This window comes from Euprymna scolopes, chromosome 3, assembly GCF_053919585.1.
Source record: "Euprymna scolopes isolate OS-2025 chromosome 3, ASM5391958v1, whole genome shotgun sequence".
NCBI classification, from domain to species: Eukaryota; Metazoa; Mollusca; class Cephalopoda; order Sepiida; family Sepiolidae; genus Euprymna; species Euprymna scolopes.
In genome coordinates, this window is record NC_136484.1 from 143,816,257 (window position 1) to 143,840,055 (window position 23,799).

The 23,799-nt window shown below is 32.8% G+C and overlaps 1 protein-coding gene across 2 annotated transcripts in view; it reads right to left on the reverse strand.

Moving 5' to 3' along the window:
* LOC145259675 (regulating synaptic membrane exocytosis protein 2-like) overlaps positions 1-23,799 on the reverse strand; it is a 602,608-nt gene that overhangs the window by 475,654 nt on the left and 103,155 nt on the right. The window lies entirely within an intron of this gene.

The window sequence follows — 23,799 nt, forward strand, 5'->3', positions numbered from 1 at the left end:
TGTGTGTGTGTGTGTGTGTGTGTGTGTTAAACAGAGTCTGGACATTCCTATAAAAATGCATACAAATTGCGAAATGATATCACTGTAAGGAAAAAGACTATTAAAAGGAGAGAGCCCGTTTAAGAGATGGTCAGGTGAGAGATGCCACAGCGGTAACGAGAAGTCACGCATGGCAGGAGAATGAGGTAATAAATGCCGTTGTTGTGTGAAAAAATGAGTTCCGGTTATTCTTTGTCTTGATCTCCTTTGTGACGTAGACTGCTACAACGTGTGGAATTACGTCTGTAAATATAGACCACGTTACACACACACACACACACACACACACATATATATATATATATACGTGTTATTTTATGAAAATATATTTTCTTAATTATATTTTACGTTTTGTGTCCCAATTCTTTCTGTCTAGACGCTCAATGTATGTTAACAATGAAAACAGAGCACCTATAAAAAAGAGTATAGTTTTAGTCCAATATCCAAATATTTTATTTTCATGCAAAACAGCTCCTGTAGCATGTTCAAATTACGGTACAGTTTTTTAACTGTACTGTTATACTTTTTATAATATATATATATATATATATATATATATATATATATATATATATATATATATATATATATATATAATATAATATAAAGCTGAACGTCTGTGTGTGTATCTGGTCACGAATAGGCTCCTATATGGTTAACTATTATAGAAAACTGATCACATATAATGATAGAAGATGTATCGAGACATGGGAATGGGTATGTTTGATCTGGCATACTGATTATTCATTAAAATTGTGGGGTCTGTGTACACACCTAGTCCACAAAGTATGGAAATAAGCAATTAATGAATTAAAAAAACGTTTAAAAGTGTTTTTGATATAGATGTACATAATAATACTTTGATAAGTATGTTTTAAATTTAATAGGCATGGTATAATAAAATTGTGGGGTCTGCGTTCGCGCCTGGCCTCCATAGAATGGAAATAGGCACAAACTTTAATAAAGACTTTTCATATCTATCTGCGTAAGTATACTTTGATAATTATATTTCAGTTTGAAGAAATATGATAAAATAAAATTATGGGGAGTGCGTTCTCATCTGACCTTCATAGAATGGAAATATGTCACAAAGTTTAACAAGGTTTTTTAATATAGATCCACAGAATATTGTGATAAGTGTTTCAGTGTGAACAGGTATGGTATAATAAATTATGGGGTTTATCTATTTTATTTTTACTTTCATTATATTTTGCTTTGTTTTTGATACCCCCAAATTCGAAGCTATCTCTTTACAACCCTTCCTTTTCATAACCTATCATACATAAATCAGAGTCCATTCTCTGTAGGCTGTTTTTGAACCCAGTCAACGACGGGTACTTTTGCTTATATATATATATATATATATATATATATATATATATATATATATATATATATATATATATATATATTACATCCACATATATGCATATTCATATATGAGCAGAAAACACGTAAATGATGGAATTTCTAAGGTATTCTGTTCCACGCGTCATTGCAAATGAAAAATGGCATTCTGTTTGTTTTTGTTTTTTCTTTTCCTTTAAAAGGTAATAAAATTTTGATTTCAAATGATGTGTTTTCAAATACGTTTGCGGTACAATACCTTTACTTCATATGTCATTTAAAAGAGCGTGTTTTCGCTCTATATAATCGTTTAAATTTCAATCATATCAAAAACATGTCTTCTTTTCAGAACATTGAGTATATGATGAAAAAAAAATCACTCGATTTTCTTATTTTAATCCACACTGAACCGAAAAGCTGCTGAAAGCTCGCAATATCAACGAAGTTTTTGGTCCATGAACCGCTAATTATCGCACAGAACAATGGTGGTTTTAAAATTTTCGTGGCGCCTATTGAAAATGATGAACGTAGTGCTCGGCCATCGGATGTTTACAACGACCAATTAAGAGCCTTAGTCTAAGCCTATCGACGCACAACTGTTCGAGAATTTACTTCTTAATTAAAAAATAACGTCTACGAGGATTTCCAATCACTTGGAAGAGATTGGAAAGACAAGAAAACGTGATAAATGGGGCCCTCACGAATTGAACGACAACCAAAAGAAACGCCGTTATAAAGCCTCATCTTCTCTTTTTTTACTCAACTAGCACGACCTGTTTCTCGACCGAGATGTGACTTGCGATTAAAAGTGCGTTCTTTACGGCAACCGGTAGCGCTCAGCTAGTGGTTAAACGCTAACAAAGCTCCACAACACTTCTTGAAGCCAGAATTGCACCAAAAGAAGTTCACTGTGACCGGTCTCCTCGATTACAGTTTTTTGAATGCAGGCGAAACCATTACGACGGAGATATATTGTCAATAAATGGATGAAATGCACCAGAAACTTCGACAACAACATCCAGCATTAGTCAACAGAAGCGACCCAATTTTTCCACAACAATTCCCGACTGCACGTTGCTAAACCAACTCTGCATAAATTGCGCGAATTGGGCTACGAAACTCTACCTAATCTACTATACTCTCCAAACCTCTTACCTATCGACTACCACTTCTTCAAGCATCTCGACAATTTTCTGCGTGCTTCAAAAACCTAAACGATATGAAAAACGCCTTGAGTGACTTTATCGCAACCAGAACGCGATATTTTTACTTTACACTTGTTTTGCGTTGATAATAGGGTGTTGATTCTGATAGTGCTTATTTCGACCAATCACTTTTTGTTTGAGCCGATATATGTTCATTTGAATTTAAAAGTTAAAAATCGCAATAACTTTCTTGTCAACCATATATATATATATATATATATATATATATATATATATATATATATATATATATATATATAGTAAGTTATAAAATGTATATGGCGATTAAGCTACACTGAATATTCCGCGTTTCATCCACTCTAGGATTCTTCAGGCTTATGCGCATACGCCTGAAGAATCCTAGAGTGGATGAAACGCGGAATATTCAGTGTAGCTTAATCGCCATATACATTTTGTAACTTACTAACTAGCTCTACCTACGTATTGAGCACTTTTGAAGTAAATACTTAAAGTTTACGCATAAATCTATACTTTCGTATATTAATTTTATGTGAGTAAATTAAGTAGTTATATATATATATATATATATATATATATATATATATATATATATATCACGGAAATGAAATTTTATAAAGGATGATTTTTGTTTTTATCCGTTCGGAATTGTTCATAAGTTGTTTGGTTTCGAGCTGAAAGCGATATATTTGCAGTACTCTTTTTTAGGCCTACTATTATCAGATCTCTCTAAATCCATGTTCAAAATGCTTATCAAGTAAAGAATTATGTATTCTTATATATTTATTAGTAGTTTTTTTGTTTGTTTGTTTTTTTTTTTTTACGAGGACGATGTGATATTAAAGAATACATGTGTTTTCCTATATAAACTTCCGTGAATTTTTATATAAATCTTCCCTTCGTCCTCTTTATATAAAAATACTATAAACTAAATATAGAACGCATCATCCAACATACGTTGGTATGTTCAAAAATTAATAATGATTGATTAATTAATTTATGGTTGAATCCTTTATATATAAAAATAACCGAATACAACCGCATATCTTTCTAAACAACAAAAAATGGAAATGCCTAGCAACATAGCATTTTGTTAAAATATGTTGATCAGCTAATTAAAAAGCGACAACAAACGAAGTAAACCAATTTTCATAAATTGGAAGAAAAAAATAAAAAACTTACAAAAAACTACCCCTTATTTCTTACCTTAAACCTGACCCTTTAATCTAGCCCTAAACCTTACCCTAACACTTAAAAAATATAGTTTTTAATTACGAACTAATTTATTCAGTCCAACCCTAAACCCTAAACCTCACCCTAAACCTTACTCTTACTATAATATGTCAACAGTTTTCCTTTAAAAAAATTACAACTCTTCTTGGAATCTATATATCTATAAAAGTGAACGTGTCTGTCTGTCTGTCTGTCTGTGTACATTTCCCTATGCAATAACTCTGTCAATCTTTAGTCTATAGACTCGAAATTTGAAATACCGGGTACTGAGATTTAGGAAAATCGATGTGACGGGTGTCAGCCAGAAATTTGGCTGTTAAGGGGTCAAATTTCAACGATTTGACCTTTAAGAACTCTACCAAACTCCTCCGACAATTTTGGGTCTAGACACTTGAAATTTTAGATATAGGTTACTTGAACCTGGATCTAACTTAATAAAGTAATTTGAGCCCGAAACTATAAATTTTAAGGGCTCATAATAGGGGTCAAATTTAAAAAAAAAATGACGTCTGCGGTCTATACAAAATTACTCAGACAATTTCTGGTCTAAACATTTGAAATTTTACATAAAGTGTATTCAGAGATAGGGCAAGCTTTTTAATTGGTTTGAGTCGAAAATTTGAGTTGTCAAGGGGTCAAAGTTCAAAAGATTTTATATTTACCGTGTCTAGCAAATTAATCGGCCAATTTGGTGTCTAAACGTTTGAAATTTGTACATAACGAGTATTCAGACATGCTGCAAGCATTTTAATACGTATATAAATATAAAGTTATAAATCTATCTATCTATATATCTATAAAAGTGAACGATTCTCTGTGTGTGTTTGTGTGTGTGTGTGTACATTTCCCTACGCAATAACTCTGTCAATTTTTAGTCTACAGACTCGAAATTTGATATACAGGGTACTGAGAGTTGGGAAAATTTTTGTAATGGGTTTTCGGACAGAAATTTGGCTGTTAAGGGGGTCAAAGTTCAACAGTTTTACTTTTGAGAACTCTAACAAACTCCACCGACAATTTTTGGTCTAAACACTTGAAATTTCATATATAGGTTCCTTGGACATGGATCTAACTTAATAACTTGATTGGAGTACTAAACAATAAATGTTAAGGGGTCATAATAGGGGTCAAAGTTAAAAAAATTGACCGCTTTCTTTTTTGGCCAACATACACCTCCAAAGACCCGGGCAACGCCGGGCTAAAATGCTAGTAAAAAATAAAAACAATAAACATTAAAATCTTACGATAAAAATTATGTTTTTCTTGAAATTCTTTTAAAAAATATTTCTATTTATTTAAAACAAAAAGTTTTTAAAACATATTTATTCCTGAAACTTACAGTAGGTTGTCGTTATATTTTATTGTATTTCCATTTTGTTGCATTGTAATTAATATCCAATGTTTTTTTATTTTTTATTTATTTATTTATTTATTTTTTTTTTTTGTGGGGGTCTAACGTTTTTAAATTGATCGTCACTCAGCTTGTTCCAGCGCGGCGGTTAACATCAACTGACGGTTGAGTTAACGCAGTGGAAACTCGGAGGGTAAAGTTGAAAAGTTTTATTTATATTATTTATAGTGTTTCTTTGGTTTGTGGGGCACGTTCACATGCCGTGCTCCACACTCATGATTCTGAAAATAAAATTTCTTTTCTGAAATAAACTTTTCATATAAGCAAACATGTGAGTAAATAATCAGGTGCCGTCACTAATTTGCTTTTATTTTTCGCCCGTAACCGGATCTTACACGCTACACGAAGTCATCCAGAAATTTGAGGGAAGTCCATCTCATACGCTTATTACTTACTACAACTGGAGACAAGACATTTTATCAAATATGTTAATTTTGCTTTATATGTTTTGCTAAAACTTATATTTCTTTTCGTGTTACAACTAGTTTATACTTCATGTAGATGAATTAAGTAAAATGAAGTAAACGTAATGAATTATTACATATTTCCATTTTTTCTCGATTACGGTATCCATTTAAACTTTATAGCTAGAATTTCCTTCTTGCTTTGATCAAAATCTGTTCTATAATCTTGATTCTAGAAATATATGTACAATTTAAGGCTTAAGCTTAAGAAGAAATTTTAATTCAAGGAAACCTGCTAAATCATTACCTAATTCTTGTGGAAAATTTCCACTGAAAAGTATTTTACAAAAGTTTGCAACAATGATTGTTGCGACCTATACAGTAGGTAAAAAATAAACACCTCGTCAGTCGGGTAAGGTTAATACGGACATAAGTCTTCCTGTCATACAATGCTGGACTGATAAACCCCAACAAAATAAACACACAGTGCCCTTCTGCACAATCAGGAGACGTTTTATAATCAGCTCGGTCAATCGAACGAAGCGAACGTAACAACTATCAACATAGTCTGCACTTTCACAAATATTTTTCTTGGCTCCTGCTCTTCTCGAGGGTGCCGGTAAGTGATGCCTACCAATTCTTTTGTGTAGAGCGATATTTTCACAATATTCTTAAGGATCGAATTCCATGCAAACCAAGATATTTTAATTTGCAAATAAAAATTCATGCATCTATTATACCTTTAAAACTTTTAACATAATTCCACGGAAGAAAACTTTTAGAATATTTATTTATTGATATCTAATATATATATATATATATATATATATATATATATATATATATATATATATATATATATATATATATATATATATATATGTATTAATTTCGCAAATATAAGGCAGTCAAAATTTTCCAAAAAGGCTTCCGCCGTCTGCTTTCACTCATTCACATAAAAGTAAATTAAACTAAATATAGCACGCATTATCCACACTTAAACAGCTGTGTCTATAAATGATGTTGGTCGGTTAATTAATGTAAGGTTGAATGCTCTCTCTTTATCTCTATCTATCTATCTATCTATCTCCCCCCCTCTCTCTCTCTCTCTCTCTCTCTCTGTATATATATATATATATATATATATATATATATATATATATATATATACCTATCAGGACAAAATAATAGCATAAGCTGATATCATAGCATCCCGTCAGATTTATGCATTTTATGTTGTTTTTTTTTTTATTATTTTCTCATCATTTTCTTCTAGCTAGAGATAGGATTTAAATGTCAATTATTTACTCACTATCTCATATATTCCAATGAATAGATCTTTTTAAGATTCTAACCATCTCTTCACGTACAAATACCTGCATATCATTTTCACTTCATTCAGCGGGTACATTTGCCAGGGAGTTTTGGAAATTCTTTTTCATGAGCTCAGTTGCTCTTATAATTACAAGAATAATAGAGATCTTTCTAAGATTTCAGGTTCTTTCCATGCCGTAATGAGACATTGATATTTCGTTAGCATTTCCTGCCTAACTCTGTTCAACCAAGCATCATCGGGAACATTAACTTCTCCTAAGGTTTCTTCTTTCTCCTTCTTGTCCCATATAACTATGTCCGGTTTGATAGGTCTGTTTTTATGTAAGTAGATCTAGGAATTCCATAGTAATATTAAATAGTGTATGACTTCTTCCCAACTGTTATTTATGGTATATGTTCATATGATTTGCTGCTACATTCGATATTCAACCATTTACAAATATGTCGCATCGTGTAGTAGCTGTCCCCCAGCAAAACCTTAAAACTGGATGTCAGGTCGCTCTCAAACTAACAGAGCCAGCACTAGATTTCATCTTTTCTTAAAAGCATTGATCATCAAACATTGATTTTGGGCAGCCATTATAATTCTCTCCTGATTACAGATTTATATATGCTTTTGTTATCTACATAGTCCTAAGTGAATTCATCCAGAAATAACTTGGCACGCTTTTGGTTGGGTCATTCTTCCATCTTTTGCTATGAAAGATCCTGGTGTATTTTTGTCGAGTCGTTTGCACAATTTCAGTAGTAGATTTGTTTTATGGCTCTTTGGGTTGCTTTATGCTTTGCTAAAACATAGGTTGCTTTTAGTAGCGCAACTAGTTTATACAGAATGTGGCTAATACATTAACACAAAACCAAAGCAATGAAGAAATACATATTTCACTTTTTCTCTAATCGATTTAGCTTTTATGAATTTTTTTTTCGATAAATGTGTCTTCTGTCATTTCATATAAAACTAGAATGCAACATTTAAAATGGAAACATCTTTTAACATACAATGTCTTGAATTATATATTTTTCTCTGTAATTTTACGTCACAATTGCTTCCTTCACTGAAAATAAACGTAAACATATCTTTATATTAAAAGATCTGCGACAAAACAGAGAATTTTATTTTTATGTAATTCTATCTACAAACTTGACAGATGCTATGTTTCTGATTCTTTTAGATGAGAATTTATAATTCGTATTATCTGAAATATTCGAACTAGTATTCTTGAATGTTATTTTCACAACGTTTCAGAGGATGTAATATTTATCGTAAAAAGGATTTGGTATAAGGCATAAAGTACTCGAAAATGTTCAGTTGGTATTTATAATTTCCTTGGGATTTTATCATATATGTTATTGTTGCTTTATATGTTTTGCTGTAACTGATGTTTCTTGTTGTGTTCAAACTAGTGTTTACAAATTGTAGATGAATTAAGTACAACGAAGTAAAATAAGTAAATGATTCCATTTTTTACTTAATTATGATGTCCACTTAAACTCAGTACTTAGAATTTCCTTCTTGCTTTGATCAAATATTTTCTATAATTTTGATTCTAGAAAGATATGTAAAATATAAAGCTTAAGCTTAAGAAGAAATTTTAATTCAAGGAAACCAGCTTAATCGATGCCTAATTCTTCTGTATCGAATTCTATGCTAAATGCTAATCTATTTTAATTTTCAAATAGAAATCCATACTTCCGTAGTACTTTAAAAAAAATAACACAATTCAACATACGATAAATTTGTAGTATATTTATTAAATGATATATAATATCTACTTTTTTCAATTTAGCAAATATCAGACAATTATAATTCTCGAAAAAGGTTTTCATTGTCTGCTTGCATAAAGCTAAATTAAACTAAATATAGCACGCATAATACACACTTAAGCAGCTGTGTATAAAATTGATACTGGTCGGTTAATTAATTAAGGGTTGAATGCTTAATATGAAAATAAATGCACATACCTATCTGTACAAAATAATAGCATCATCTGATATCATGGACTCCCGTTAAAATTTATGTACTTTATATTATTTTATTATTATCTTTTATTTTCTTATAATTTTCTTCTAGCTGGAGATAGAGCATCCTACTGGATGTCAGTAATTTACTCACTATCTCATATGTTCCAACTAATAGACCTTTTCAAGATTCTAACCATCTCTTTACGTACAAATATCTGTATATTTATTCACTTGGTTCAGCGGATACATTTGCCAAAGGGTTTTTTGAAATTCTTTTTCATAAGCTCAGTTGCTCCTATCATTACTGGAATAACGAAAATCTTTCTAAGATTTCAGATTCTTTTCATGCCGTAATGAGACTGGTATTCTGTTATGTTTTCCCTCCCGACTCTGTTCAATCCACAATCATCGAGAACATTAACTTCTTCTAAGGTTGCTTCTTTCTCCTTCTTGTCCCATATCACTATGCCGGGTTTAATAGGTCCGTTTTTTATGTAAGTAGCTGTAGGAATTTCATAGCATGGTAGATAGTGCACGACTTATACCAAACTGTTATTTATGGTATACTAGCAGAGTTACCCGGCGTTGCTCGGGACTGTATCAAACAATAATAAAAATTAAATTGATTTTGAACATATCTATAATTCTTAGGCTAGAGAAAATTGTGATGCATATATATCATTTGCTATCTCGAGCAAAAGAATATTTTACCTATCCTAGGACGAGTATCATACATGTATGAAATAAGTGTTCCTTCCCTAGGACAGGTAATTTAAAGCACGTATATGAAATAGTTTGATCTTCCCTAGGATGGATTATGTACAACACACATTTAAAATAATTTTACAAATCTTTTACAAATATATCGCATCGTGTAGTATCTGTCCAACAGCAGACTTTATAAGTGGATGTCAGGTGGCTCCCAAACTGGTAGAACCTGCACTTGATTTCATCTCTTCTTAAAAGCATTGGTAATCAAACCTTGATCTCGAGCAGCCATTGTAATTCTCTCCTGATCACAGATTTATGGAGCCTTCGTTATCTACATAGTCCTGGGTGAATTCATCCAGAAAATTCTTGGCACGCTTTTGGTTGGCCATTTTTCCATTTTTTGCAATGGAAGATCGTGGTCTATTTTTGGCGAGTCCTTTGGACAATTTCCGTAGTTTTTTTTTTTTTTGTTGTTGCTCTCTGTGTTACTTTATGTTTTACTTATACAGATGTCTTTTTTAGTAGTGCAACTAGTTTATACAGAATGTGGCTAATACAAAGCCGAAGCAATGAAGAAATAAATATTTCACTTTTTTTCTTTAATCTATTTTGCTTTTATCAAAGAAATTTGCGTTAAATGCGTCTCCTGTCATTTCATATAAATCTAGAATGCAACATCTTTTAACATACAATTTCTTGAATTTTTGTTCGCTCTCTGTTATTTTATGTTACATTATCTTCAGTTTGCTTTTTCTTAACTTTTGAAACTGGAACAATTTCTTCCTTCACTGAAAATAAACTTATACATGTCGTTATATTAAAAGATCTGCGAGAAAACAGAAAATTTTATTTTTATGTAATTCGATCTACATACTTGACAGATGCTATTTTTCTGATTCTTTTAGATGAGGATTTATAATTCGTATTATCTGAACTATTCAGACTGGTGTTTTTATTTTGACTGCAATTTTCACAACGTTTTAATCGATTTATCTCAAGAAGGATTGCCGTAAGGCATAACGTACTTGGAAAAATTCAGTTGTTATTTGCATATTTCTGGCGGTTGGAGGTTCAATTCTCAGTACAGGTGATACTCTAAATACAATTATGACTTAATTAGGACTTATACTTTTTATTGCTGACGGAACGAGAGCATGCTCCTCCATTGATTAAATAAAGTGTTACGTTCTCAATTCTGTGCAGATTTCCGAGTTTAATAGAAAGATTCCCGAGTTCAACTAAATATATCGACGGAAACTTTGTTTAATAACACTCGAGATAAGAACAGTAGTCTAAATAATCCAAATAATACTAATCGACAGATGCTGTTGAATAAAAATTCACTTTGCTGACACCATAAAAAAACCCGACAAATATAGTTTACTATCTCTGTCAAAAACGTGAGGAGTTCTTGATTCCCCGAGAGACAGCACGGATGTCCAACGCCCTTTTCTAGCTGGCATATGAGACAACGACATGCCTATTATGTCATCATCTCACAATATATAAGTGTTGATGACGAAACCAAAGACGCTACCTTCGTGTGAAGGCAAGTAAATAAAGATTCATTAAAATAAACAGTTTTAATCATTCTTTTGTGATTCAAATATTTATAACTCGCAGGATGATCCGACATTGCTCAGGATTGAATGATGATCAAAACTATATAACCTTTCACTATGATCATGACACCATATTTTCTATTCTTTTTTCTCCCACTAAGTTAGAATAAACTGAAATGTTGGAAAACACCCTGAATTACTGTCTTATGCAAATGGTTTAAATTTCATTAAAATATGCAGCCATCACGAAAAAGATGCGTTGATACGTTATATGACACTTCCGAGATAGAACCACTCCAAGTAGCTCCGGAACGCCGCCGATCGGAAATGAAAAAGAAGTTTAGGGATCCTTTAACTATCGATCCAAAAAGAAAGAAGTACTAGTACCCTTTAGGTAGGAAGGTTAAGGGTTTGGGAGGGGGCGTCATAGAGACAACCATTCACTCGTAATGGACCCATGTGATCATTATAAAACCCCTAAGTCTCTTATACTTTCGTGGATAATTATCACGACCCAAGACGGGATTACAATCTATGTAAATAACAGTCGCAAATGCAGACAACCTTTGCTTCGTATTCATTTTCTTATACAATATATTATTTTCTAATGAAACCCATTTTTTGTGTATTTCTTTATGACCCTTTTCCTAGGGACACAACAGCATCTGAGGGTTTTAGGGAGTTATTTGCAGGTGAGAGCACGTAGATATTCGTCAGATAGAGGGTGACGTAGAGATACTGGACCACTCCATTGTCTTCCCCACAGATTTATTTAAATTTCATCAAAATAGGATATATTTGAAGTTTGAAAACAGATCCGGCCTCTATGGCTCCTTCAGGTTATGAAGGCATTTTAATATTTGAGATCACTACCCCCCCCCCAAAAAAAAAACATTTATACACATGATTAGCGTTAAAAAATAGGATATATTAGAAGTTTAATGGGGGTTATGCCTTCATAGACACTTAGGGATGTACCTAGAGATTTTGATAATACTACGATTATTTCAGCCTCGATACATTTTACATAAGAATAGTCTTTTACATTTTATGTAGAGTGTAGAAACAATGTGGCGATGCAATAGAGGCTGTTTAGAAAAATGTGTAAGTAGCAGATGACACACTTGTAACAATACAGTTCGTTCCCATACAGAAGAAAAACGTCAGTCCTTCACGATCACCGTTGTTTTTGTTCCGGGCGACTAATGTTACGTATGTTTAATCACGTGATTTCTTATTTGATTGAAGTCCAGAAACTTTAGCTTTTTGCATCACTTTCAACATCTTCTTCAATGTGATGTACTATAGTCAATTACACTTGAACACAAAAAATAACCCCTCGTGTTGGTCTGGTATTTATTCGTTGTTGAAGTTAGATTTGAAGTATGCATCATTAAGCACCTTGGCCGAAATTTTATCCCGGTTCGCTGGTTTTATGTTATGCGCTAATGCTCCTTGGGTAACCATTATCCCGAAATACTTTGTAGACCTATAGAAACCAATAATCATGATTTGGCATTTGCCAGAGTGCATTTACGTTTCAATAATGAATTTTGCATGCACACGTCAATTATTTCTTTCTGTAAAATCAAATGAAGCAAAACATCAATAAGAATCTTAACATCTGCTAAATGCTTGATGTAAATCGATCACTCCTCCCTGGTTCGTTAGAGATTGTGCAGCTACCATGGCACTAAAAAAGCATGCATTCCGCCGGTTTGTACGTCATAAGTCAAATACAAATAAGCAAAAATTTAGAGATGTTAGAAATCATTGCAAGAGAGAATGAGTCACAGCCAAAAGAAAGCATGCTGAAATAACTAGGGAACGCATAGAATCGCAGAAAATAGTAACTCGTGATATCTGGAAAATTTATAATAGTGTAATAAATAAAAGGCAATCAGTAAATTCTCCACTATCCAACAATCAGAAGCTCGAATGCATGGCAACTGAAAAGGCGGAAGTGCTTGCCTGGCGATTCGCCTCCAACTCCACTTTCGAGCCAAAAAATAACTCCCTCCCAAATGTCCCTCTGCATACTGAAGCTACACCTGATTTTCTGAAAAATCACCCTTCTCATGTCCACAATATCATAAAAACTTAAACACTTCCAAGTCGTGTAGGCCTGATATCATTGCTGCTATACTAAGTATCGATCCAGTAGATATCTCACTGCTGATGCAATTCTCTATCTATATAAGAGCCAGATACGTCCAAGGATGGAATACTGTTGCCACATATGGGCAGGAGCTGCTAGAAAAGACTTGTCCTGCCTTGATAGGGTTCAAAATAGGCTTCGTGGCCTGGTGGGAGATGTCCTTTTCTCTTCGCTGCAACCTCTATCTCACAGAAGAGATGTTGCGAGTTTGTCTCTGCTTTATCGTTATTTTCATGGAAAGTGTTCAACTGAGCTTCAATCTATGGTCCCCCCTCGCCAAACTTTCACAAGAAACACTAGACTAGCTGAAAACATTATCAATAATTTCCCCCACTCTTTATCTGTACCTAAACCTAAACATAGATTCCATGATCAAAGCTTCTTTCTTACAACTGCACGCCTGTGGAATTGTCTTCCGTTTTCCTGCTTTCCAGCTGTCTATAATATGGTTGTCTTCAAGTCCAACGTGAACAAGTTTCTGATGAGCCGTTCCACTTTAGTTAACTAATTTACCGAACTTCCATTACTATCGATTACTATATTGTCCTTTTGACTACTGTACACGCTTTAACCCTTTTCCTTGAGTGACCTCTCGGCCTTGATAAGTGGTGACGCCTATGTAAAAAAAAAATGCTCAGCTAAGCTAGTCCCTGTACTTTCCAAACTCTACAACAAATGCTCTGTTGAATCTTACTTCTCTAACAGCTGTGTTACCATTGTACAAGAATTCTGGTGAAAGAACTGACCCTCTCAATCAATTATCACTTTATCAGTCTCCTTTCCCTTTTCGTCCAAATCTTTGAGACCATAATCAATCACATCCTTGCTAAAGCTAATCTTCTCTCTGACAAACAGTATAGATTAAGACAATGCCGTTCTATTGCAGATATTTTAAGTCATCTCTGAACGCATATACTATACACTGGATAATGCCGGTGAAGCCAGGGATGTAGCTCTTGAGATATCCAAAGCCATTGAGAAAGTCTAGAATTAAAGGCTGTTAATAGAAAATTAAATCCTACTATAGAACTAGACGAATCTAAAATATAATTAGACAATATTACCAGCCAGTTGTCATTGATTAGCACACAACCAAACAACATGACAATAATGCAGGAGTCCTCAGCGCTCAATCCCTTGACCACTATTATTCCTAATATTAAAAAAAATCTCCGTGTTATTTTATAATATAAGTTTTCCCCCTCTCTCCTCTCTCTCTCTCTCTCTCTCTATATATATATATATATATATATATATATATATATATATATGTGTGTGTGTGTGTGTATATACATATATATATATATGTATGTATATATATATACATACATATATATATGTATATACACACACACAAACACACACACATATATATATATATATATATATATATATATAGAGAGAGAGAGAGAGAGAGAGAGAGAGAGAGAGAGCTGAAAAAGTACCCGTCGTTGACTGGATTCAAAAACAGCCTACAGAAAATGGACTCTGATTTATGAAAGTATGATAGGTTATGAAAAGGAAGGGTTGTAAAGAGATAGCTTCGAACTTGGGGGTATCAAAACCAAAGACAAAATATGATGAAAGTAAAAATAAAATAGATAAACCCCATAATTTATCATACCATACCTGTTCACACTGAAACACTTATCGCAATATTCTGTGGATCTATATTAAAAAAAAAACTTGTTAATCTTTGTGACATATTTCCATTCTATGGAGGTCAGGCGCGAACGAATACCCCATAATTTTATTATACCATATTTCTTCAAACTGAAACATCATTATCAAGGGATACTTACGCAGATAGGTATGAAAAGTCTTTATTAAAGTTTGTACCTATTTCTATTCTATGAAAGCCAGGTGCGAACGCAGACCCCACAATTTTAATGAACCACCGTTCTGCCAGATAAAACATACAAATTCCTGTGTATCGGCACATCTTCTATCATTATATGTGATCAGTTTTTTAAAATAGTCCACTATATAGAGCCTATTCGTGACCACACACACACACACACACGCGCGCGCGCGCGTTCAGCTTTATATTATAGATATATATATCTATACTCCATTAAATTCGTTTTTCTTTTGTGTGTGTTGATATACATAATAAAAACCCTTTTTTTTTAATTATTTAAAAAGAAAATACAATTTTCTTATATATGGGTTGTGGAATTACATTCTCTAGCAAAAGATCTTGCTAACTTGCATCTTCTTTTAAACATTCATTTTAATTAATTCATTATTAGTTGCATCGGTTTTCTAATGGGATAATCATCTTTAATTATTACGTGTAATTATATTCATGCAGATATTCTACATGATTTATACTTGCATAATATTTGCGTAAAAAGTTTATAGTATATACAAAAGTGTTTCCATATATATTTATGTATACGTATATATTTTTGTTTAACAAAAGTTTTACTTACCACACTCCTCCTAGAGTTTTTGGTACACAGACAGGAAACTTCATGTATAAGGTATTTGAATCCATGCAAAACTTTATATTTGGGTTTTAGGCCGAAAAAATCGGTACAAAAGTGTGAAAAAAAATGAAATTTGCCAGGTGAAGGTCGAACGCCAGCATTACGAATGCATAATGTAGTAATTATTAGTTCATGTTTTAATTTTCAGGCTTGTAGTAAGCATATTTTCATTGCCCAGTCATTGACGGCAGTGGCAAAATAAATCGTGAGCTGAAAGTTTTGGTGTCGATTCTCGATGGTAGCGCATGAGTCTTTTTTTTATACTTTTAAAATCATTACTATATATTGCATCCAATCTATCTATCTATCCATCTATCTATCTATCTATCTATCTATCTATATATATATATATATATATATATATATATATATATATATAAGTGAAAATGTCTGTCTGTCTTTTCTCTATGGTAGTTAAGGAAAACTATTATATAGAAAGGCATTATTTTACATATTCACGCTTTTTAATATATACATATGTTCATAACCTTATGAACAGTACATAGGACCCAAGCAAAGCCGGTCAGAACTGCTAGTATATATATATATATATATATATATATATATATATATATATATATATATATATATATATATATATATATATATATATATATATATAAACAAATGAAGCACTGTGAATGTAGCAGTAATTCTTTATATGAAAAGAATTGTTTCCGTGGTTAGAGCTACTAACTGTTGACTCAATTATTTTGGGTTCAATCCCGGATTGGAATGGATGCTTGTCTAGTATAATTAAAATACCGTAGATGACTATATATATCTATTATATATATATAAAAGTGTGTGTAACTGTGTGTATCTGTGTACATTTTCCTACGCAATAACTCTGTCAATTTTTAGTCTACAGAATCTAAATTTGATATACAGGGTACTGAGATTTGGGAAAATATTTGTAATCCGTTTTCGGCCAGATATTTGGCTGTTAAGGGGTCAAAGTTCAACGATTTGACTTTTGAGAAATCTACCAAACTCCTTTTATTTTAGATATAGGTTTCTTGAACATGGATCTAACTTAACTTGATTCGAGCCTAAAACAATAAATCCTAAAGGGTCATAATAGGGGTCGAAGTTAAAAAAATTGACCGTTTTTTTTTGCACCCGGGCAACGCCGGGTTGAAATGCTAGTATATCTATAGAAGTGAACGTGTCTGTGTATCTGTGTGTCCGTGTTTCTGTGTGTGTGTGTCTGTGTATATTTCCCTACGCAATAACTCTGTCAATTTTAAGTCTACAGACTCGAAATTTGATATACAGGGTACTGAGATTTGGGAAAACCTTTGTGCTCCGTTTTCGGCCAGAAATTTGGCTGTTAAGAGATCAAAGTTCAACAAATTCCTCCGACAATTTTGGGTCTTAACACTTGAAGTTTTAGATATAGGTTCCTTGAGCATGGATATAACTTAATAACCTGATTTGAGCCCAAAACAATAAATGTTAAGGGGTCATAATAGGGGTCAAAGTTTTAAAAAAATTTGACCTCTGTTGTCTCTACCAAATTACTCAGACAAATTATTGTTTAAACATTTGAAATTTTACATAAAGGGCAAGCTTTTTCATCCGTTTGGGTCGAAAATTTGAGCTACCAATATATAAATGTACGTATGCATGTTTGCATGTCTGCCTAAAACTTTCGACGGAGGCGACGGATTTTTACAAGATCAGTATTATTCGAGCTTTCAGGCGACAAATATCGAAAAATTGGCTAAAATCATTAATATCTTCATCTCCAACTTGGCACTTTTCTACACGAGGATCGCTTTTTTCGCCGATATTTTCGAAAGTCATCCTCTCCTTTCGATTGTCTAGCCTTAATTTACACCTACGTCACTTAATGTTTTTTTTTGTTGTTCAACATACACCTCCAAACACCCGGCGAACGCCGCGATGAAATGCTAGTATATATATATATATATATATATATATATATATATATATATATATATATATATATATATATATATATATAGTTGTTGTGGTGGAACCTCATACAACAACTACGTTTTTTTTAGTGGTGAAAGCTTTGTGCAGAATCAACCACACTTTTTGGTACGATTGCTAATCTCAGTCAGTGCAATGACTGCAACAAGACAGAACAGGCAATAGACCTTATATATTACACCGGAGTTTTTACTTCTTCAAGATGCATGGTATATCGAAGACTGGGGGTGTATCTCTCCCAGTGGGATAAACGCGCCTCCAGATACTAATCTGGAAAATTTATACATCCAAGCACGGTACATACAGCATTTAGCATTCCCAAGTGTTCACTCATATATATATATATATATAAGAGATCTATTTTGTAGACATTCCATAAATGTCAGTGTGACTAGAAGTTGCTTCTTGCTTATACTTCAGGGCATTTGCTTATTTGCATAATATGTGTATTGTATTGTTTATATGTGAAGCCTTTCTTTTTAACCTTCCAATTCCTATCCAGGATTAATTATTGGTTTTATTTATTTATACTTGTTTATTTAGTTTTTTTTTAATCTTTGTTTTCATTCAATTCGAATCCAGCATTTTCCAGCATTACTTGTTGCTTTTTTTGTCACGTGTGCTTTTATTTAATTTGTTATTTTCTTCATTGTTTTAGTTTTTGTTTCACTGTATTTATTTCTATTGCTGATCTAATCTATAAAAAGGGGATATAATTTGAAAGCTAGTAAACAGAGACTCATAACCCCAGGAAGAAATAAACAGTGTACGCAAAAGGTGGAGGTCGAATCATTATGCTATGCTGAAAAAATGTCTACTAACGTTGATACACACAGGCTCTCATACGGATATTGAAAGCAAAAATACAGCAACACACACACACATACACACACACATATATATATACATATATATAGATACATACACACATAAACAGACACATACACACACACACACACACACATATATATATATATACTATTATCATTAAAGGAACTTTGTGTGCGTGTACTGACACTGAAAAATACTAATAACGAAAAAGATAAATGCAACTGTAGACACCGCACACTTTGCCCAGTTCAAAATAAATGTCTAACAAAAAGCGTAGTTTATCAAGCGATAATATTTGCGAAAGAAAACCCGAATAACAAGAAATATTATGTAGGCATGACTTCCTTAGATTTCAAAACCCGATACTATGACCACAAAAGTACATTCAAAAATAAAAAAAACACCGTATAAAAACAACACTAGCGAATAAATACTGAGAACTCAAAGAAAGCGGACATTCGCCGGTAGTCGAATGGAAAATAATAAGACAAGCTACCACGTGCAGACATTTAGACGACCCATGTAAATTATGCCTCCATGAAAAATTTGCTATCCTTCACTTTAAAGAACCCCAAAATCTATTAAACTGTAGACGCGAAATAGCAAACAACTGTGTTCACAAAATAAAACTTACTCTAGGATAGCGATACAAAATAGCTTTAAAACTAACAAAAACAATAGAAAACAAACAAATAAATAAATTAAATAAACATGAATATGCATAAACGATCACACATATATGTAAATATATGTATGTGTGCATGTATGTGTGTACACATATGTATATTTATATATATAAAAAAAGAAAGAAAGGAGGAAAATCGTCTGCCTTAAACCACTAACCTAGTTCTAAAACAAATCCTTTGTTCGATAAAATGCATGCCCATTGGCTGATAGGAAGGGGCGCGGTGGATACTAGAAAGCTGATTGGCTAACTAGAAATCCTCAACATATATAAAAACGAGAAACAGCCAAAGAATTCGCGCATAAGCCTGACGAATCCTATAGTGGATGAAACGCAGAATATTCAGTGTAGCTTAATCGCCATATATATCTTATAAATTACTAACTAGCTCTACCTACGTATTGAGCACTTTTGAAGTAAATACTTTACGCATAAATCTATACTTTCGTATATTAATTTTATGTGAGTAAATTAAGTAGTTATATATATATATGTATATATATATATATATATATATATTGTATGTGTGTATGAGAAGAGTTAAAATTATGCAAATTATGATTCACAAAAATTTATTGTTCATAAAATAACGGATACATGATAAAGTGAAGTATTTCCTTATTCCGTGTAGTTTCAAAAATGTTAAACAAATGATTAGCAAAAGAGTTTTATATCTTTACCACAAAATTGAAAGCTTCAGATTTCGAAAAAAGTAATGTTCGAAAGATGTTATAATATACATATATATATATATATATATATATATATATATATATATATATATATATATATATATATATATATATATATATATGCAGAGTGGCGCAAAAGTCACGCATTATTTTTAATTGAATATTTAATATATTTTTCTATTTTCTATTCAGAATTTTGCAGATAAAACATTGTCAATAGACAATGGAAAAATTTAGCGCTGAACAACGAACCAAAATTATTAAGCTTTATTTCGAAAATAGTCGTTCCATAATCTTTACTCAAATAGACTATTGTCGGCATTATAATGTCAGACAAGCTCCCAATTAGATCACAATTGATCCTCCTGTGAAACGGTTCGGCAGCATGGCTCAGTCACTGATCTTCCACGAACTGGAACAGACCACGTTCAGTACATACAGTTAAATATGTAGCACTTGCAAAGGACAGTATTGCTGAAAACCCGGACACTTCAACTCGAAGACGGGCCTCTCAGATTAGGATACCCAGAAGGTCATTTCAAAGAATTCTGAGGGAATTTCTCCTATTTCCATACAAAATTCAAATGGTACATCCATAAACTGATAATGAGCAACGAACCCCATTTTCATGTGAACGGGTTCGTTGATAAGCAAAAACTGCTGCATATGAAATCTAAGAACCGTTCATCAGCGTAAATTGCATCGAATAAAATGTATCGTATTTGTGTGGTGTTACCTCGGAAAGCGTGATAGGTCCTTATTTCTTCAAAGACAAAGATGTTGCGGTGATGGTAACTGCTCTATCAACACATATTTGAAAATTGTTTCAGGCCAGTTATTCAGGACAACCTGAAAATGTCGTTCCAACAATGTCCACATTGCTCGTCAAAGTATGACGCTCCTAAGGGGATTGTTTGGCGAGCATTTAATTTGCAGATTTTTTTATTTTAACTGGCTTTCACGTTCACCGAATTCGACAGCCCCTGATTTTTTTTTCCTTTTTGGTTATCTTAAAAGAAAGGTTTATGTGAAGAATTCAAGAACAATTCAAGAACATAAAAACAACATCAGACATACAATCCGAAAATTAGATCCTTTTATTTTAAGAAGTCCATTGGAAAATGCCATAAATAGAATCCGCCTTTATGAAGCTGAAAATGGTGACCATTTAAAGGATATCATTTTTAAAAACTACTGTAAAAAAATGACCAGGTAAATGTACTGTTTATAAGCAAGCAGTAGTAAATTACTTTAAATGTTGAAGTTTTTATCGTACAAACAAACCAATGCGTGAGTTTTGCGCCATCCGGTGGTTACAAACAAGTATATTCAAACTGGCGTCTAAGTGTGAAGATATCGTCGGACAATGTGTGCGTGTGTGCGCGTTATTATTTTATGTTTTTGCAAAAAAAAAATCATAAGGAGATATATTTCTGATATAGATTTTTTATACTTAAACAGTGCTTATAACGTTAGTGGAATTAGATAACTGCACAGAAGATTCCGCGTTTAATGCTTGTAAGGACTCGTGACGTTAAAATCCCTGACGCGTCTTTGCTAAGATAGAATTTTGATTAAGCAATCAAATCAGAGTGAAATTTTAAAATTTAGTCTTAATTTTAAGTGTTAATTTTGAATGCTGTTTTATAGGACTTTGATGTTTACTAAGATGAATTTCAATAAATGTTTGTATGAAATTTAAATGAAAAATTTGAAAAACTTTTAGTGCTGAATGTAATAATAATATCATTTTAATTTATTTTTTTGGCCAATATTTCGCTAATAGCCTCATCAGGGTAGGAGGTCTGATCCGTAAGTTTTTTTGTTTTTTTTTTGTTTTTTTTTCTTTTCTTCATTTTCGTATTATGGTGGAGGCAATGCCTTGTAGTAAAAGGGAAATAGACATGATCGTCTTGTTTCGGGCGTTATGCTCTGGTTGTCGAGCATAAATTTAAAAGAGTGTGTGATCTTGTCATTTAAATTTTTGTAAGTTTATAATTTTAAGTAATCTTAAAGGATAAATTTTGTACTTGGAGTTTTTTATTATGTGCATTATTATTATTATTATTATTATTATTATTATTATTATTAAAGTTATTATTATTATCATTATTATTATTAAAGTTATTATTATTATTATTATTATTATTATTATTATCATTATTATCATTAATGTTGTTGTCGTCGTCGTTCTCCTCCTCCTCCTCCTCCTCCATATATATATATATTTGGAGATTAAATGGTCAAAACACTTAAGCCGAAATTATTTCCCCTCTGTCTGCATAAGATTTATCTGTTGTGTTATATATATATATATATATATATATATATATATATATATATATATATATATATATATATAGTCTCATACCCGTGAAAGCGATGAGTCAAGCGAATTTTGCTTAAAGCAAAGAAAGACTTCACATTAAACTTCGAAGCACGTTTCAGACTATTTGAAAGATAATCCCCGATTTGAGATCAGGATGTATGTAATGACAGGCTTAATTCATCCAGCCTTCCACTGCATATTTTACACTGTACGTGTTGTATGCTACAATCATGTAGTGGCTTACTATCCCCGCCTATACGGCATAAAAATTGATATATGATAGGACTGCTGGTTAGAATAATAAAATTATCGCCATAGAAAAGACGACATGATTCCATTTCCATTTGATAAAAACCGGTTTTCTTTTTAGTATCGCAGACCATCTACTAGTTGGCCAGTTGTGGACAAATCTCAAGAGCGATCAGAGCCTTCTATTATGTCTGAAAGTGACATAATGTTCAATCGGAGATGCGTCACTGTACATCTCAGTCTCTCTAACAACAGGATCATTGCCAGCACTCTCACAATGCAAATACGGACGGCTCAACGCTTGGGGGTACAGCTCAACGAAGTTACCGGCCAGGGTTATGGCCTTAGGTGTAGTTTACAGTGAGGGCCACATCATGTCACCTCACATTTTCGAATTTGGTTTGAAAGTCAACTCCAAAGTGTACCTGAATGTGCTGAAGAGTGTGATGATCAAATGGGGCCTGCTAGCAGACCCTGGGTGTGGCAGCGGAACGCAGTGCCGGCTCACAAAGTAACCCAGGCTTGGCTTTAGAAGGAGTGCTACGACTGTGTGCCCTTTTATCACTGGTCCCCTCCGACGACGACGTTTAGTCATACGTTGAGAATATTACCAATATGATTTCCCACAATACCAAAGCCAACCTGATCGCCACCATCCGCCGAGTGATCGCTGAGCTCCCGCCGGCGCTTGTAGGAAAGACATACTTCCAGTTCCGGACCAATAACGAAGCGATGATCGAGGCTGAAGGCGGCTGCATTAAATTGATGCCAGCTCTACTACATAATCAAATTACTAGCATTGATTTTTAAATAAAAGTTTTAAAATAAAACTGCAGTATTGTTTTCTTTAGGGCGAAAACTTTATCGTTTCACTCTGTATGATGATAAGATAGCTTACCTTTACGATAGATAATCCATATCAAAGGTTTTATTTAAATAATCTTATAAGATACATTTCATTTCTACGAAAGTTAGTATTTCGAGCATAAGCATTAATCAAGCCGTTATGAATACAAACGTGTGTTTACAAATCCTAGGATATATAAATACATCAGGTAATTACTAGTTCATGCTTAATCCCATGCAGACACATAGACTTATGTTCATATATTCATACCAACACACATTTATGTTAACAGGCTGTTGCAGAAAAAATCTGACACTTGACAAAAAGTAAACATAATATCAGGAGTTGCCAAGATGCATGGTGAAG